An 18,650-nucleotide genomic window follows, 5' to 3' on the forward strand; every position below is an offset into this window, starting at 1 on the left:
ATGGAATCTGGAGAAGTGGTAAACATATGAAATGTATCACTTTTAATTAGCTTTCCAACAGTAAAAGAATCGTCTTAATCTGAGGTTTATATCTCGAGATATTGTCGAAAAACGTAAGCATGCTCAAACTGGAGCATAATTTAGAATCTCCTCTTTACTTCAAAGCTCCATAATTTCTTAAATTCATTTTCGATTCTCGATCTATTTGTTTCTACTTGTCACTCATTCCGTTGTCGATATGACTCTTCATTCGAGTATAATATTTAGCACTAATAACCTGAAAAACACTCAAACACACCCGTGATCCCATAAAAGATAATTATGAAAATATCAAGTAACTTTACCAAATTAAACATAATTTCTCACAAATAATCCCCATAAACCACTAAGTAAATGTGTATTTTCAAGCTTTTATCAATTAGCTTTGAAAATAATTCCGTAAAACATGATTTTGAAATAGCTTTGATTTGGTCAAATAGATTATGGCATGTATAATGACCAAAAAGGACATTTTACATCTTAAAATTATTTTGTAATTTTATTTTTTATTTTCATAAGCATTTAATAAATATTTAACAATGTATTAACTTAATTTATATTAAATAAACTATTGATAGATTAATAATTTTCTTTAAAAAAAATCAAAACAATTGATTGGTCAGTGTCCGTTATCAATTGTTAACCGTTGGTCAACGACTGATCAACCATTGTTGATGGCGGTCAACGTCGATAAATGGTGGCGCATTGGTGCCACTGTGGTCCCATCTGTTGGAATCCAATGGTTTCACCATATTACGATGATTCATTTGGTCGCAAAATGAAGCGAAATACTTGGCCACCATTTGCAACCAAATAGAATCTCAAAATCCTTTGGAACCACCATATACTTGTAGATCGGCTTCTCCTATTCCTAACTAGATCGTCAATGACGCATTGACCGCATGTCAACGGTGGTTGACTTGTTGTTGATTGACAATTGACCACCGTCGGTGGTTGCAACAACCATTACCGTTTCAATTTATAAATAAATTATTCAATTTTTTATTCAATAAATTAAATCCTTATTTAAGTTTATTTTGTAATTAAACAAATTTTATAAGGGTATACTTGTCTTTTTATATCACAAAATCAACTTATACATTAACTTGTTTCAAAAGAACAAAAGGGAGGTTTCAATAGGGGTGTTATCGAGCCGAGCCGAGCCGAGCCGAGTTTTTGGCTTAATGAGCTCGGCTCGTGAGAAAGGAAGACTAAACAAGCCGAGACCGAGCCGAGCCGAGCCAAAAATTATGTAACTCGGCTCGGCTCGGTAATGGATTTGGCATATTTCAAGTCGGCTCGCAAGCTGAGTTCAAGCCGGCTCGCGAGCCATCTCCAAATAATTTTTTTTTTTTTAATTCAATTTTTTTTACAAAAATTCGTTGGACAGCAGTCTGATTGTCTGAAATAAATGCACAGATCCAAACTCAATCACAACTGCTGCAAGAAATTAAGAACAAAACAAAACCTATCCTCAAAGGACTACTTGCTATACAACACAAAATTGCGTATTCTTCAGAATATATGAATTCTTTATGACTCTGCATCAAGAGAAGCGTATGCCAGCCTTGTTAAATAATGAAAGTAGATATAAAAACTCCTGTTGTGTGAGCTTAGATGCTCTCTTCTCTTCGAATTGTCCTTCCTTCAACACACCCACAACCTTATCTTTTAACTCAGAAACCTCACTTTCTGCATCGCCTTCATCATCACCATTCTCCAACTCCATTTCATCATCGCTTCCACCATCCATCTCCGTACTTTGATCCTCATTAGAATTTCCCAATTTCAATATATCCATTCTAATATCAATATTCTATATGGAAGTACTCTGTGAGGACCCTAGTGCCTGTAGGGTCTTGAAGTTTTTCTCAAGCAGAGAAAGGACATTTTTTAGCCTGCAAATTGAGCCAAGGGTTTTATTCTTTCGTATGAAACACATCCTTATAAATCCATCCCACTACTTCGGATTCAATTAGGGACGTGGTTTTCTAGGCTCAATTTGAACTACTGAAGAATCAACCTTAGGTGTTGGACGAAAATTACTCTTTCCGACTTTGAGGAGGTGGGAGACCGAGCATAGAGTTGGGTATTCACAGAAAGACGATAGTAGAGCTTGTCGCCAAGCTGAGCAACCAGTCTCATTGCAAATTCTTTCTGAAACATAATGACGACACATCTGAAGGCAGGTTGGTGAAATAGCAAATTGAACATGAGGGGAGAGGAGATCTGGTAAGGAATGTTTGCCACACATATGTCAAAATAGGGAAGATCAGTCTTCAGCACATCACCTTGAACGACTTGAGAACGTTATGAGCAGAACAAATAAATGAATTTTAGTTAAGCTTAAACACACATACAAACAACCCCAAACAAACGACCATAGCAGATGATGAAGATCTGACGAAGAAACCCCCTACTCACCGATTAAAGTCCGACGAAGATGATGATGAACCGATGAAGAAACTTCATATCTGACGAAGACGATTCAGATCCGACGAAGAAGATTCAGATCTGACGAAGCTCGTACAAAGAAGACGAAGTTCTAATGAAGATCCAACGATGATTAGACGATGATGACGAAGATCCAACGGTTGCCGAAAGTCTGACGAAGATGAACAATATCCCACGAAGATCCCATGAAGCTGACAAAGATAAACAAGACCTGGCCGAAAATCATTACTTTGGGAGGAGTTTGATTCAAATTTTACGGCAAGGGTTCTACTGTTGACAGATTTTTCGCGAATTGGGGATTTTAATAACGGGGGCCATTTTGTTATTTTTTAAAACTTGTTTGATTATTTTCAATTAAATCCCAATAGTTAGGAAATTATCAAAAAAAAACCCCGCTATTTCGAGCTAGGCGCGGCTCGCGAGCCTGACGAGCCGAGCCTTGTATGGCTTGAACTCAGCTCGTTTTGTCTCATGAGCCGAGTCGAGCCGACTCGTTATCAGACGAATTGAGCCATTAACGAGCCAGACTCGAGTCGGCTCGCGAGCAGCTCGGTTCGTTAACCAGCCATAGGTTTCATAAATCTTTTTATAAATATAATTATTTTATAATCAACTTCAAACTTAATCAGTTGTAAAAGTTGTTCACCAAATACTTCTATTAGCGTAGTTTATAACTTAGCTGATTATTTTTTAAGCTACAACAATTTCAAACACACACTTTATTGATAGACAAATTTTGATTATTTTAAGAAAAATGATATACTTATAAAGATCCATACAAAGAGTGTTACAAAGTGACATCAACAAGAAGAAAAAAACAAAAAAAACGGAAAAAGAGAGAAGAGAGAGAGAGAGAGAGAGAAATCATGAAAATCAAAAGTGTGGATTGTCTTTGTATACCTTCTTTGTTTATGTCTTTGTAAAACTAGCATTGCTCTTATTTTAATATGCTTCATTTATAAAGAGAATTAAAAACATATTTTTCACAATTTTTTGTACTTCTACGGTCTTAATGTGTATCCTTAAAACACACTTCAAGCTTAAGACAACTCATTAATATAAATTTAACATTCAATTAATAGTACAAATACGAAATTCAGCATAACATATTGTTTTTGTGTATTAAAGAAAATTATCCTATTATTATATACAACACCCATAAAACAAATAAAGGTCTTCCATCATCCCACCCTTTTAATCTTTAATTAAAATATAGGAGAGATTAAATAATGTAAGTGATTCATTATTGGATGGTATGATAAAGAGCGTTAGCATTAATTTAATACTCATGAGATAGAATTATAAATTGATCATAGAAGCAATAATAATAGCTTAGAAGCATGATTATGTATGGAAGAAGGGCAGGCCTCGCTACCTTTTATGGGAACATATTTTAGTTTATTTTTTGCTTAACTAATCAAGTTTTGATTTTTATACACTTATGTCCCCATCTTCTATTCAACATTTTTCTTAAATATTCTATATTCTTTTAATCACACAATGTTTTATATTATACATCTCTCCATCTTGTATGGAAAATGACTATTAGGGACGAACCGAAATTCATTTTCAGGAAATTCATTAATAAGGTAGTTATATATAATATAATGAGTTTTATTATTTTAAATATATTTCTATTTGAAGATACCCACATGCTCCTTTTTTTTTTTTTTTAGAATTTTGAAAAATAACAAAGCAAAAAAAAAAAAAAAAAAAGGATAAAAAAATAGTTTTTAATAAGTTTAATATCTAAAAACTATTTAATAATATTATATTTTTCAACAATTTTTAAATATAAATATATTTCAAAAATATTCATTTATTTATTTATTTTCAAAATTCTCTTTAGAGCTTGAGCTTGGGAAAGCTGCACCCTAGCTTTGCCTCTAGTTGCTGTGTTATATTGTACTATATAATAATAGAGTTAGGCTATTTTAAGACAAAATTTTTTGATACAAATTCTTATCAATTGATTCAAGACAACTTCCATGGTTGAAAAAAAAAAAAAAATTAAAGATAGTTACAAGTCCGGAACTTTTAAACCATTGGATTGTCTTAAATAGACGGATAAAGATTTGTGTTACACTTAGACTCGTAAGAATATTAAATAATGCAATACAATGTTATGTTCATAGTAAAATTAAATATCATAAAGAAGCGAATAAGTTCGGTGGCTTGACTGTAAAAGAGTAAAAGAAAATCTAACATGGTCTCATAAGTTCAAGTCTCATTGATGGTAAAAGAGGATATAATATGATCTTCCAAGTTCGAGTCTCAATAAAGGTAAAAGAGTAAGAGCAGAGTATAATATGGTCTCTAAAATTCGAGTCCTCATAGTTGCTAATAAGGATGACCATTGGAATTCTTACTCGGTCAGTAGTTTTAAGATTTTGGAAGATCAGTTGAGGTACATGTAAGCTGGTTCGAATACTCTAATAAAAAAAATTTAAATTAACGTTAGTAATCCTATTTTTGATAAATGAACTTGGATGTCTACTTAAAAAAAAAAAAAAAAAAAGGATATTTTAGAAGTTGAATAAAAAAAAGAAAGCTCCAGCTCAGCTCCATTGGATTTGGACATAAATTAGTTGTTATATATGGGAAATTAAACAATTATTTGTTTAAGTGGTTTAATCAAATACCAAAAGCTTATAAGTCCAAGGGTACCCTCCAACAAAGGTAACATCACTCTCTAGAATGAGACATCGGAGAACGGAGGTGAGTGGGTTATTTTATTTATTTATTTAATTGATTGGTTGATTGATTGATGGAAAGAGTTACGACTTTCATCGTTCATCGAGTCAAAAGTTTCCAATGGGCCTGGACCACTTTGGCCCAATTCCATCCCTCAATTTTACATTCTTTCCACCTTTCACCCCAACCCCACCAATTTACCTTTCATTATCTATCAATTATTTATATGGATCATAGTCAACTTTTAACATTGATTCGATCGTAGGGTGGAATCAGTAACTGATAAGGGTTGGGATAAGTCATAAGATCTGTTTATAAGAGAAACAAAGACTTATAAAAATGAGAGACAAAATAATTAATTAACAAAATTCTTTATTCATAACAACGATTTTAATTTAAGCTATTATATAATCTTACATTTGAATTTAAATGACTCATAAAAAAATTTTAATTGCATAATAGAATAATTCATATTATAAAATTTATTTTAATTGTTTAATTTTACTTGACATACCCTTTTGGGATATTTCCCCACTCATCCCAGAATCGGGTTCCTAATAGTAACCAAATCTTTTTTAGAGTTTAAGTGTAACAGATTTGAGCCTAATCAAGTAGACATTTTCCACTTGGAACAAAACTCACATGAATTCACTTTTTGGGTTTCGTGCAATTCATTCACCAAAAACGTGTTTATTTAATTAAGATAACTCAAAGCTTATGAATTGAAATCTCGACTCTATCCACCTATGATGTAGGATGTGACATTAATCCTCACGTTTTGTTGTCTATTTTAGGTTATTTGTCTAAGCAGACGAAAAATTCAAAGAAATGGATAATATCAAGGCATTAGGGATAAATATGATAATCTTTCATATTGATTGCAACTTTGAGATTGATATTTGTAGACATTAATGTAAATTAATCTAACTTGAATGCTTATATTAAAACAATTAAATTAATTAGGGATGTGTAAAAGAACTGATTGGAACTAGCGCTCATAGGTTGGGGCGGATGCTACTCTAATTGAAGGTGGGCAATGACTCACCCTCAAATTTAAAAAAAAAATATTAATATATACAATTCCTAGATTTTAGCCCACCCTAATAAAATCATTAATGGACAAAAATATTAATGTGCAATTAATTTTTATTTTGATCCATCCTAACAAAAATTTCTAGATCTGCCCCTGTTCATAGGGTAGCTTAAGGTTCTATGTCAAGAATCGACTAGTTCCGATTTCGGTTCTGGTTCCCTCCCTACAGGAACCAGGAATCGGAACCGGAACTGGGACTAAATTATAATTATTTTAAACTATTGCAGGTGTATTTGTAATTTTTAGAGGGTTTATTTGTCATTTTTTAAAAAGTAGAGGGATAATTAAAATTAACCTGGATTCTTGGAATAGAAATCGGAACCTATGTTTCAAGTTCCAGTTCTAAATCTAAGGAATTGACGGATTTAGTTCTAGTTTCGGTTCCTTTGAATTTGAGAGGGTACTCGGACCCATCCACCCCTAAAACAATAATGTTTAATGTAAGCATTATGGTTGTTAGTTTATGGGAATGAGTGAACATTTAGACAAAGCATATGCAATCTCTGATTTTTGGTCTAGGGTTTGTTAAGTAGTTGCCATCTAAAGTTTGCTATGACTTGGCTATTGGCATCAATTGGAAATTAGGGTTTAATCTCCTTCTATTTCATAATTAAACAATTTTATAAGGGTATACTTGTCTTTTATATCACAAAATCAACTTATACTAACTTGTTTCAAAAGAACAAAAGGGAGGTTTCAATAGGGGTGTTATCGAGCCGAGCCGAGCCGAGCCGAGTTTTTGGCTTAATGATCTCGGCTCGTGAGAAAGGAAGACAAACAAGCCGAGACCGAGCCGAGCCGAGCCAAAAATTAGTAACTCGGCTCGGCTCGGTAATGGATTTGGATTTGCATATTTCAGTCGCTCGCAAGCTGAGTTCAGCCGGCTCGCGAGCCATCTCCAAATAATTTTTTTTTTTTAATTCATTTTTTTTACAAAAATTCGTTGGACAGCAGTCTGATTGTCTGAAATAAATGCACGATCCAAACTCAATCACAACTGCTGCAAGAATTAAGAACAAAACAAAACCTATCCTCAAAGGACTACTTCCTATACAACACAAAATTGCGTATTCTTCAGATATATGAATTCTTTATGACTCTGCATCAAGAGAAGCGTATGCCAGCCTTGTTAAATAATGAAAGTAGATATAAAACATCCTGTTGTGTGAGCTTAGATGCTCTCTTCTCTTCGAATTGTCCTTCCTTCAACACACCCACAACCTATCTTTTAACTCAGAACCTCACTTTCTGCATCGCCTTCATCATCACCATTCTCCAACTCCATTTCATCATCGCTTCCACCATCCATCTCCGTACTTTGATCCTCATTAGAATTTCCCAATTTCAATATATCCATTCTAATATCAATTTCTATATGGAAGTACTCTGTGAGACCCTAGTGCCTGTAGGGTCTTGAAGTTTTTCTCAAGCAGAGAAAGGACATTTTTTAGCCTGCAAATTGAGCCAGGGTTTTATTCTTTCGTATGAAACACATCCTTATAAATCCATCCCACTACTTCGGATTCAATTAGGGACGTGGTTTTCTAGCTCAATTTGAACTACTGAAGATCACCTTAGGTGTTGACGAAAATTACTCTTTCCGCCTTTGAGAGGGGGAGACCGAGCATAGAGTTGGGTATTCACAGAAAGACATAGTAGAGCTTGTCGCCAGCTGAGCACCCAGTCTCATTGCAATTCTTTCTGAAACATAATGACGACACATCTGAAGGCAGTTGTTGGTGAAATAGCAAATTGAACATGAGGGGAGAGGAATCTGGTAAGGATTTTTGCCACACATATGTCAAATAGGGAAGATCAGTCTTCAGCACATCACCTTGAACGACTTGAGAACGTTATGAGCAGAACAAATAAATGAATTTTAGTTAAGCTTAAACACCAACAACCAACCCCAAACAAACGACCATACAGATGATGAAGATCTGACGAAGAAACCCCCTACTCACCGATTAAGTCCGACGAAGATGATGATGAACCGTGAAGAAACTTCATATCTGACGAAGACGATTCAGATCCGACGAAGAAGATTCAGATCTGACGAAGCTCGTACAAAAAGACGAAGTTCTAATGAAGACCAACGATGATAGACGATGATGACGAAGATCCAACGGTTGCCGAAAGTCTGACGAAGATGAACAATATCCCACGAAGATCCCATGAAGCTGACAAAGATAAACAAGACCTGGCCGAAAATCATTACTTTGGAGGAGTTTGATTCAAATTTTACGGCAAGGGTTCTACTGTTGACAGATTTTTTCGCGAATTGGGATTTTAATAACGGGGCCATTTTGTTATTTTTTAAAACTTGTTTGATATTTTTCAATTAAATCCCAATAGTTAGGAAATTATCAAAAAAAACCCCGCTATTTCGAGCTAGGCGCGGCTCGCGAGCCTGACGAGCCGAGCCTTGTATGGCTTGAACTCAGCTCGTTTTGTCTCATGAGCCGAGTCGAGCCGACTCGTTATCAGACGAATTGAGCCATTAACGAGCCAGACTCGAGTCGCTCGCGAGCAGCTCGGTTCGTTAACCAGCCATAGTTTTCATAAATCTTTTTATAAATATAATTATTTTATAATCACTTCAAACTTAATCATTGTAAAAGTTGTTCACCAAATACTTCTATTAGCGTAGTTTATAACTTAGCTGATTATTTTTTAAGCTACAACAATTTCAAACACACCACTTTATTGATAGACAATTTTGATTATTTTAAGAAAAATGATATACTTATAAAGATCCATACAAAGAGTGTTACAAAGTGACATCAACAAGAAGAAAAAAACAAAAAAAAAAACGGAAAAAGAGAGAAGAGAGAGAGAGAGAGAAATCATGAAAATCAAAGTGTGGATTGTCTTTGTATACCTTCTTTGTTTATTCTTTGTAAAACTAGCATTGCTCTTATTTTAATATGCTTCATTTATAAAGAGAATTAAAAACATTTTTCACAATTTTTTTGTACTTCTACTCTTCTTAATGTGTATCCTTAAAACACACTTCAAGCTAAAGACAACTCATTAATATAAATTTAACATTCAATTATAGTACAAATACGAAATTCAGCATAACATATTGTTTTTTGTTATTAAAGAAAATTATCCTATTATTATAACAACACCCATAAAACAATAAAGGTCTTCCATCATCCCCACCCTTTTAATCTTTAATTAAATATAGGAGAGATTAATAATGTAAGTGATTCATTATTGGATGGTATGATAAGAGCGTTAGCATTAATTTAATACTCATGAGATAGAATTATAAATTGATCATAGACAATAATAATAGCTTAGAAGCATGATTATGTATGGAAGAAAGGGCAGCCTCGCTACCTTTTATGGGAACATATTTTAGTTTATTTTTTGCTTAACTAATCAAGTTTTGATTTTTATACACTTATGTCCCCATCTTCTATTCAACATTTTTCTTAAATATTCTATATTCTTTTAATCACACAATGTTTTATATTATACATCTCTCCATCTTGTATGGAAAATGACTATTAGGGACGAACCGAAATTCATTTTCAGGAAATTCATTAATAAGGTAGTTATATATAATATAATGAGTTTTATTATTTTAAATATATTTCTATTTTGAAGATACCCACATGCTCTCTTTTTTTTTTTTTTTAGAATTTTGAAAAATAGACAAAGCAAAAAAAAAAAAAAAAAAGGATAAAAAAATAGTTTTTAATAAGTTTAATATCTAAAAACTATTTAATAATATTATATTTTTCAACAATTTTTAATATAAATATATTTCAAAAATATTCATTTATTATTATTTTCAAAATTCTCTTTAGAGCTTGAGCTTGGAAAGCTGCACCCTAGCTTTGCCTCTAGTTGCTAAAAAAAAGTGATACAAATATTACTAATTATAGTTGTTGACAAGACAACTTTTTTATTTTCATTGGAATTCTCATACCACATTACATTACATGATTACAACACCATATATACTACTCACCCATTTCAACCTTTTTGCTTTAATTGCTCTTTACCCTCCAACCAGACGTATTGCTGAGGTTGGATGAGCTCCTTTCCACCTTTTGGGACATTTTAGTCTTTTTTGGCCTTGTTTGGAGTTGCTATACCTTTGCCAACTTTTATAGGAAATAATTAGTTTACTTGATTTTCGCAAGTGTATCAAATGGTTCATATAATAAAGTGTATAAATATCGATATCAAATCTAAGAAATTATTATTATCAACTACCAATTTTAACTATTCTATTACTATTTGATCAATCCAAATTATATTAAAGAAAATCTAAATTAAATAAAATTAAAAAAAAAACTAAAAAGAGAACAATTAAAATAAATCTTTGGGTTAAAACAAGATTACTAGACCTAGAGCATAGATTTCACACCAACTCTTATTCATATGTATCGATCACTTATGCTAATTTTATTAAGCTCTTCTTAAAGGTCAAACTCCCTAAATTTTCAATAAATTTCTCTCGAACAATTATTGAATTAACTCCTAATTACTAACCCGAATTATCTCTAATCAGATTTAAATAATTGAAAATCATTACGTTCTATGGAGTTTACCAGAACCTCACAAGTCGCGGTAACTTATCTCTAGCGTTCACTCAACCTATGGTTTTACTACCGTAGACCAACTAAGTATCATCTCTCGATCTCAACCTAGTCCATTAGTTCATTCAATTCTTTGGCCCTAAGAATCAAAAGCATTAAGCATAATAATAAAACTTATGAAAAAATCTTAATAAAAATCAACATAAATAAATCAATACATAATCAATAGATTGGGCTACATCTTAGCCCTAGAAAAATAAAGTTAGTTCATAATAAACATGAAAGAGACAATCACCCTTATTAAATTAATCAACATGAGTTTATAAAAAAGAAACAAGAAGAACTTTCCTATATTGTGAACCAAAGCTCTAGAAATTCTGACACTTTTCTTCTCTACAGGTTTTCCTTCTCTTATTCTCCCCAAAGAATTCCCGAAATAATGCTAAAAGACTTATATTTATATCCCACAAGGGTTAGGGTTTTATTTTCCTTAATTATATTTAGTTTAGGACTCTTAACCCTATTTTCCTAATAAAAAACAGAAGAAAAATTCCTAACTTTCATGACTGTGCCTCGGCACTGTGCTGCGGTGCAGTCGAATCTGGACAAAGTGTGTTGCGGTATAGTGATAACTTTTCTTCTTTAGTCTAAATCCCACATCATGTCTCAGCACTCCAGAGATGATGATTTTTTAGCATGATAACGATGAAATCTGGAGAAGTGGTAAACATATGAAATATATCCATTTTAATTAGCTTTCCAACAATCAAAGAATCATCTTGATCTGAGGTCTATATCTCAAGATATTGTTGAAACACTGAAGCATGCTCAAACTGAAGCGTAATCTAGAATCTCTTCTTTACTTCAAAGCTCCATAACTTCTTAAATTCAACTCCGATTCTCGATCCATTTGTTTCTACTTGTCACTTATTCTGTTGTCGATATGACTATTTATTCAAGCAACTTTACCAAATTAAGCATAATTTCTCACAAATAATCCCTATAAACCACTAAGTAAATGTGTATTTTCAAGCTCTTAATTAGCTTTGAAAATAATTTGGTAAAACATGATTTTGAAATAGCTTTGAGTTGGTTAAATAGATTATGGCATGTATAATGACCAAAAAGGACATTTTACATCTTGAAATTATTTTGTAATTCTATTTTTTATTTTTATAAGTATTTAATAAATATTTAACAATGTTTTAACTTAATTTATATTCAATAAAATATTGATAGATTAATATTTTTCTTTTAAAAAAAATCAAAATAGTTGATTGGTCGGTGTCCATTACAATTGCTAACCGTTGGTCAACGACTGATTAACCATCATTGATGGCGGTCAACATCGATAAATGGTGGCACATTGGTGCCATCGTGGTGCCATATGTCGGAATCCAGTGGTTTCACCATATTACGATGATTCATTTGGTCGCAAAATGGAGAGAAATATTTGGCCACCTTTTGCGGCCAAATGGAATCTCAAAATCCATTGGAATCACTAAATACTTGTTGATCGACTTCTCTTATTCTCGACTGGATCATTGATGACGCCAAAACGTCACCATTTTTTTGGCGTTGAACGCATGTCAACAGTGGTTGACTTGTTGTTGATTGACAATTGAGGGAGGCGTCCGGTGGTTGCAACAACCATTACCATTTCAGTTTTTCTTTTCAATATATAAAAGTTATTTATTTTTATTCAATAATTAAATCTTTTAAGTTTATTGTATAAACAAATTTTATATACTTGTCTTTTATATATCGCCAATCAACTTATACATTAACTTGTTTCAAAGAACAAAAGGAGGTTTCAGAAATATTTTTATAAATATAATATTTTTATAATCAACTTCAAACTAATCAGTTGTAAAAGTTGTTCACCAAACAGTTATATTATTGTAGTTTATAACTAGCTGATTATTTTTAAGCTACAACAATTTCAAACACACACTTTATTGATAGAAAAATTTTTGATTTTTAATATGCTTTATTTATAAAGAGACAATTAAAAACATTTTTTTCACATTTTTTTTATGGTCTTAATGTGTATCCTTAAAACACACGTCAAGCTTAAGACAACTCATTATTATAACTTTAACATTCAATTAATAGTACAAATATGAAATTCAGAATAACATATTGTTTTTGTGTATTAAAGAAAAATTATCCATTAATATAAAAAAATAAAGTCTTCCATCATCCCACCCTTTTAATCTTTAATTAAATATAGGAGAGATTAAATAATGTAAGTGATTCATTATTGGATGGTATGATCAAGAGCGTTAGCATTAATTAATACTCATGAGATAGAAATTATAATTGATCATAAGAAGCAATAATATAATGTTAGAAGCATGATTATGTATGAAAGAAAGGCAGCCTCACTACCTTTTTATGGAACATATTTTATTTTATTTTTCTTAGCTAATCAAGTTTTGATTTTTATACACTTATGTCCCCATCTTCTATTCAACATTATTCTTTTAATCACACAGTTTTATGTTATACATCTCTCCATCTGGTATGGAAAATGACTATTAGGGACGTAACCAGAAATTCGTTTTCAAGGAAATTCATTAATAAACAGGTAGTATATAATATAATGAGTTTTATTATTTTAATATATTTTCTATTTTGAAGATACCCTCTGCTACTTTTTTATTTTTAGAATTTTGAAAAATAGAAAAAAAGGATAAAAAAAAGTTTTTAATAAGTTTAATATCATAAAACTATTAACAATATTATCATTTTTTTAATTAAAAATCAATATCATCTAAAAATTTTAAATTTAAATATATTTCAAAATATTCATTTATTTTCAAAATTCTCTTTAGAGCTTGAGCTTGGGAAAGCTGCACCCTAGCTTCGCCTCCAGGTGCTGTATTATATTGTACTATATAATAATAGAGTTAGGCTATTTTAAACAAAATTTTTAATACAAATTCTTATCAATGATTCAAGACAATTAATGGTCGAAAAAAAAAAAAAAAAATAAAGATAGTTACAAGGTCCGGAACTTTTAAACCATTGGATTGCTTAATAAAACGGGCGAACGACTTGTACATACCCAAAATTTACTGTAATGACAAGTGTACTCAAAGGTTTTGAAACGACAAATAAGTACCTTCCTATATTCTGTTAGTGATTTTTGTTTATAATAGTGAAAAGACTAAAATGCCCTTCAAAGTTTCAATTTTGTTTTTTATAAAATTAAAAATTTCTAAAAAACCCCCTAGGTTTGCTAATTTATAAACACCCCATATATAAAAAGTTTGTTAAATGAAAACAACACCCCCACCACCCAATGCCAGATTCCGGCCACCATCGCTGGAATCTGGCCGGAAAACTGCATTACGACACAGATGCCCATGGATCTGTGTCGTAAAGTTCCGATGTGGCCTTTTCAGGCCAGATCCGCCACGGATCTGGCCGCGAAAGGCCAGATCTACTGCCAGATCTGGCCGGAAAAGGCCAGATCAGCCACGGATTGGCCGGAAAGGCCAGATCGACGCGTTACGACACAGATCCGAGGGTCTGTGTCGTAACGAACTTTCCGGCCAGATTCCGGCGGTGGTGGCCGGAATCTGGCACTTGCCGTGGGGGGTGTTTTTGTTATTTTTATAAACTTTTATATATGGGGTATTAGTGAAATTTGTAAACTTGGGGTTTTTTGAAATTTTTAAATTTATAAAAACTAAAATTCAAACTTTTAAGGGTATTTTAGTTTTCACTATTAATAACAGTAATAAACAGAAATCACTAACAGACATGACGGAAAGTACCATTTGTCATTTCAAACCTTTGGGTACCAACTTGTCGTTACGATAAATCTTGGTAGTATAAGTCGTTCTCCCTAAAAACGGATAAAGTTTGTGTTACATAGCTTGACTCTAAGAATATTAATAATGCAATACAATGTTATGTTCATAGTAAAATTAAATATCATAAATAAGCTGGGTGGTTTGACTGTAAAAGAAAAAAGGAGGATCTATTATGGTTTCGTAAGTTAAGTCCCCTTGATAGTAAAAGAAATAACATGATCTCTCAAGTTCGAGTCTCCTGAGTAAAAGAGTAAGAGGAGTATTAATACGGTCTCCTAAATTTGAGTCTCTATAGTTGTAATAGGGAGACCATTATAATTTTACTCGATGAATAGTTCAAGATTCTAGAAGATCAGTTGAGTGCACTAAATTGTTCGGACACTCAGTAAAAAAGATAAAATTAAATCAATGTTATTAATCCTATTTTGGATAATGAACTGGACGTCCACTTAAAAAGGATATTTTAGAAGTTGAATATAAAAAAAAGAAAGCTCCAACTCAGCTCCATTGGATTTGGAAAAGTTAGTTGTTATATATGGGAATTAAACAATTATTGTTAAGTGGTTAATCAAATGCCAAAAGCTTATAGTCCAAGGGTCCCGTCCAACAAACATAACATCACTCTCTATAATGAGACATCGGAGGTGAGTGGGTTATTTTATTTATTTATTGAAGCTAACATTGATTGATTGAAAGAGTTATGACTGTCATCGTTCCTCAAGTCAAAGTTTCCAATGGGCCTGGACCACTTTGGCCCAATTCCATCCCTCAAATTTCACCCCAACCCCACCAATTTACCTTTCATTATCTATCAATTATTTATGGATCTGCTACGATACTTGCCAGGTAATCATTACTAGATCATAGTCAACTTTTAACGTTGTTCGATCGTAGGGTGGAATCAGTAACTGATAGGGTTGGGTAGATCTGTTATATGAGAAACAAAACACCCGAGTTAGAGGCAAAGTAATTATAACAAAATTATTTATTAATAACAATGGTTCCGTTTGGTTCACAATTTTGTGTTTTTGAGAAAAGTTTTTTGAAAAAAGTTGAATTGGCGGGTATTACGATGTAAAATTTATAAATTATATAAAATACCCTCTATGTCTATTTTTTTATAAATACCCCCTATAATAAAACATTAAAGTTAACAAAAATACCCCTAATCACCCTCAAATAGGACAGCCGGCCACCACTGCTAGAGGGTGGCCGGAGTCGCCGTATAGGCGTATGACCGGTTGGATCTTGCGGTCATGCGCCGATATGGCCTTTTTCAGCCAAATCCACTATGGATCTGGCCGTATTTGCTCGTCACGACGGCCAACAAATGGTCGTCGTTGATGGTCAACGACGACCATTTGTTGGCCGTCGTTACACTCCGCTGTTACGACCAAAGATCTGGTCAGAAAAGGCTAGATCGGCGCACTATCGGCTAGATTCAGCCGATAGTGCGCCATCCTATCAGATTCTGACCATTTTCTGGCAGTGGTGGCCGAATCTGGTAAATGTGGATTGTTGGGGTGTTTTTGCAATTTTTTAAAAAATATTGGGGTATTTAATTAAATTAACAAATTAAGAGGTTTAAAAAAAGCTGAATAATATTGTGAGTTTTTTGTATTTTACTGTTTAACTTTTTTGGGAATACTAAAAGTTGTATTCCCAAAATGCAACCAAACGTAGCCATGATTTTGATTTAAGCTATTATATAATCTTATACTTGAAATTAAATGACTCACAAAAGAATTCTAATGCATAATAGAATGATTATAATTCATATTATAAAGATATTTAATTGCTTAATTCTACTAATGTAACCTTTTGGGATATTTTCCAACTCATCGGGTTCCTCATAGTAACCAAATTTTTTAGAGTTTAATTGTAACAGTTTCGAGCCTAATCAAGTAAATATTTTCCACTTCGAACAAAAGTCACTTTTTGGGTTTCGTGCAATTCATTCACCAAAAACGTGTTTATTTAATTAAGATAACTCAAAGCTTATGAATTGAAATCTCGACTCTATCCACCTATGATGTAGGATGTGACATTAATCCTCACGTTTTGTTGTCTATTTTAGGTTATTTGTTTAAGCAGAAGAAAAATTCAAAGAAATGGATAATATCAAGGTATTGGGGATAGATATGATAATCTATCATATTGATGGTAACTTTGAGATTGATATTTGTAGACATTAATGTAAATTAATCTAACTTGAATGTTTATATTAAAACAATTAAATTAATTTGGGGTGTGTAAAAGAACCGGTCGGAACTGGCCCTCATAGGCTAGGACGGATGCTACTCTAATTGAAAGTGGGTCATGACCCACCCCAATAGAATTATTAATGGACAAAAATATTAATGTGCAATTAGTTTTTATTTTGATCTACCTTAACAGAAATTTCTAGATCTGCCCCTGCTCACAGGATAGCTTAAGGTTCTAGAAGTCAAGAATTGACCAGTTCCGATTTTGGTTCTGGTTCCATCCTTATAGGAACCAGGAATCGGAACCGAAACTGGGACTGAATTATAATTTTTTTAAACTATTGCAAGTGTATTTGTAATGTTTACAGGGTTTATTTGTCATCTTTTAAAAAGTAGAGGGATAATTAAAATCAACTTGGATACCTGGAACAGAAATCAAAACCTATGTTTCAAGTCCCATCTCTAAATCTAAGGAATTGACTGGATCTAGTTACAGTTTCGGCTCCTTTGAATTTGAGCGGGTACCTGGACCCATCCACCCCTAAAATTAATAATGTTTAATGTAAGCATTATGGTTGTTAGTTTATTGGAATGAGTGAACATTTAGACAAAGCATATGCAATCTCTGATTTTTGGTCTAGGGTTTGTTAAGTAGTTGCCATCTAAAGTTTGCTATGACTTGGCTATTGGCATCAATTGGAAATTAGGGTTTAATCTCCTTCTATTTCATGTGTAAATACAAACGTGGCGTAACACTAATTAAATTGATATAAAAATTAATTTAATAAATAAAATTAAAAGAATAAAAAATGATATTACAACACTTTATTTTATAGTTTATATGTATAACATCACTTGAAAAAATATAATAATAATGTTGCAATTCTAAAAGGCAAAAACTATTATCTTCCCTGTCTTGCAAATTATATATATAAATTTCAAAGATAAAAAACTTAATCTCTCAAACTAAATATTGATTAATTATAGTGAATTACCACATTTGATTTGGGATAATTTTATTTTTTAATAAAATAACAAAGATTTAGATGACTCAAAAATTAATTAAGAGACACTCAATTTATGAGTTGGTTTCCATTTCAATTATTTAGTTTTTATAGATATAAATACACTTGTTACATGTAGCAATAAATGCTTTATAATTTTTTTTTTTTCTAAGAATATCTCTCATTATACAATTTGTATTATTAGGCTAAAATATTAACTAATCACTATTTTATTCAAGCTATTAAATTCACAATAGTTTTTATTTAAAATCATTACTTATAATTTAAATCTAATAAAATATATAAGAAATAAATTTTCATGTTTTATTTTTGAAAACAAAATTATTAAAACCCCAGCAAGGGTTTAAGAGTCGGAAAGGCAATTATAGATTTATAGTTTCTCATCTCCAGTTCAAATGTTGTTTCGAACTCTCCCCACCAAAAAGCTTCATCTCTTCTTCAACAAACCCACTTCCATAACACCAAGTATAATCCCTTTCTCTACATTTATTTCTATGTACTTTTCATATTCTCCTACTCTTAAACTCTTCATTTCTTAATTTTTGCAGTTACTCACCAATCTCAACTCTTATCTCCTCAATTCCAAGCTCTCTTCTCCACTCACATTGTTGGCGACACTCCCCTTCTTGTGAGTCTCTCATTTTCATCTTTTTCATTTTCTTGCTTCTAATTTTTGCAATTAATTTTGTTTTTATGGTTCATTGGATTGGGCAGGTTCGTGATTTCATACATTCAGCTTTGTACGATCCTAAGCATGG

At 32.2% G+C, this 18,650-nt stretch overlaps 2 pseudogenes; both read right to left on the reverse strand.

The window, feature by feature from the left end:
* Nucleotides 1–1,585: 1,585 nt before the first annotated feature.
* LOC116125053 lies at nucleotides 1,586–2,349 on the reverse strand (annotated as a pseudogene).
* A 5,035-nt stretch (nucleotides 2,350–7,384) lies between these two features.
* On the reverse strand, nucleotides 7,385–8,290 carry LOC116125060 (annotated as a pseudogene).
* Between the last annotated feature and the right edge of the window lie 10,360 nt (nucleotides 8,291–18,650).

Source organism: Pistacia vera, unplaced genomic scaffold (genome assembly GCF_008641045.1).
Source record: "Pistacia vera cultivar Batoury unplaced genomic scaffold, PisVer_v2 Contig104, whole genome shotgun sequence".
Classification (NCBI taxonomy): Eukaryota; Viridiplantae; Streptophyta; class Magnoliopsida; order Sapindales; family Anacardiaceae; genus Pistacia; species Pistacia vera.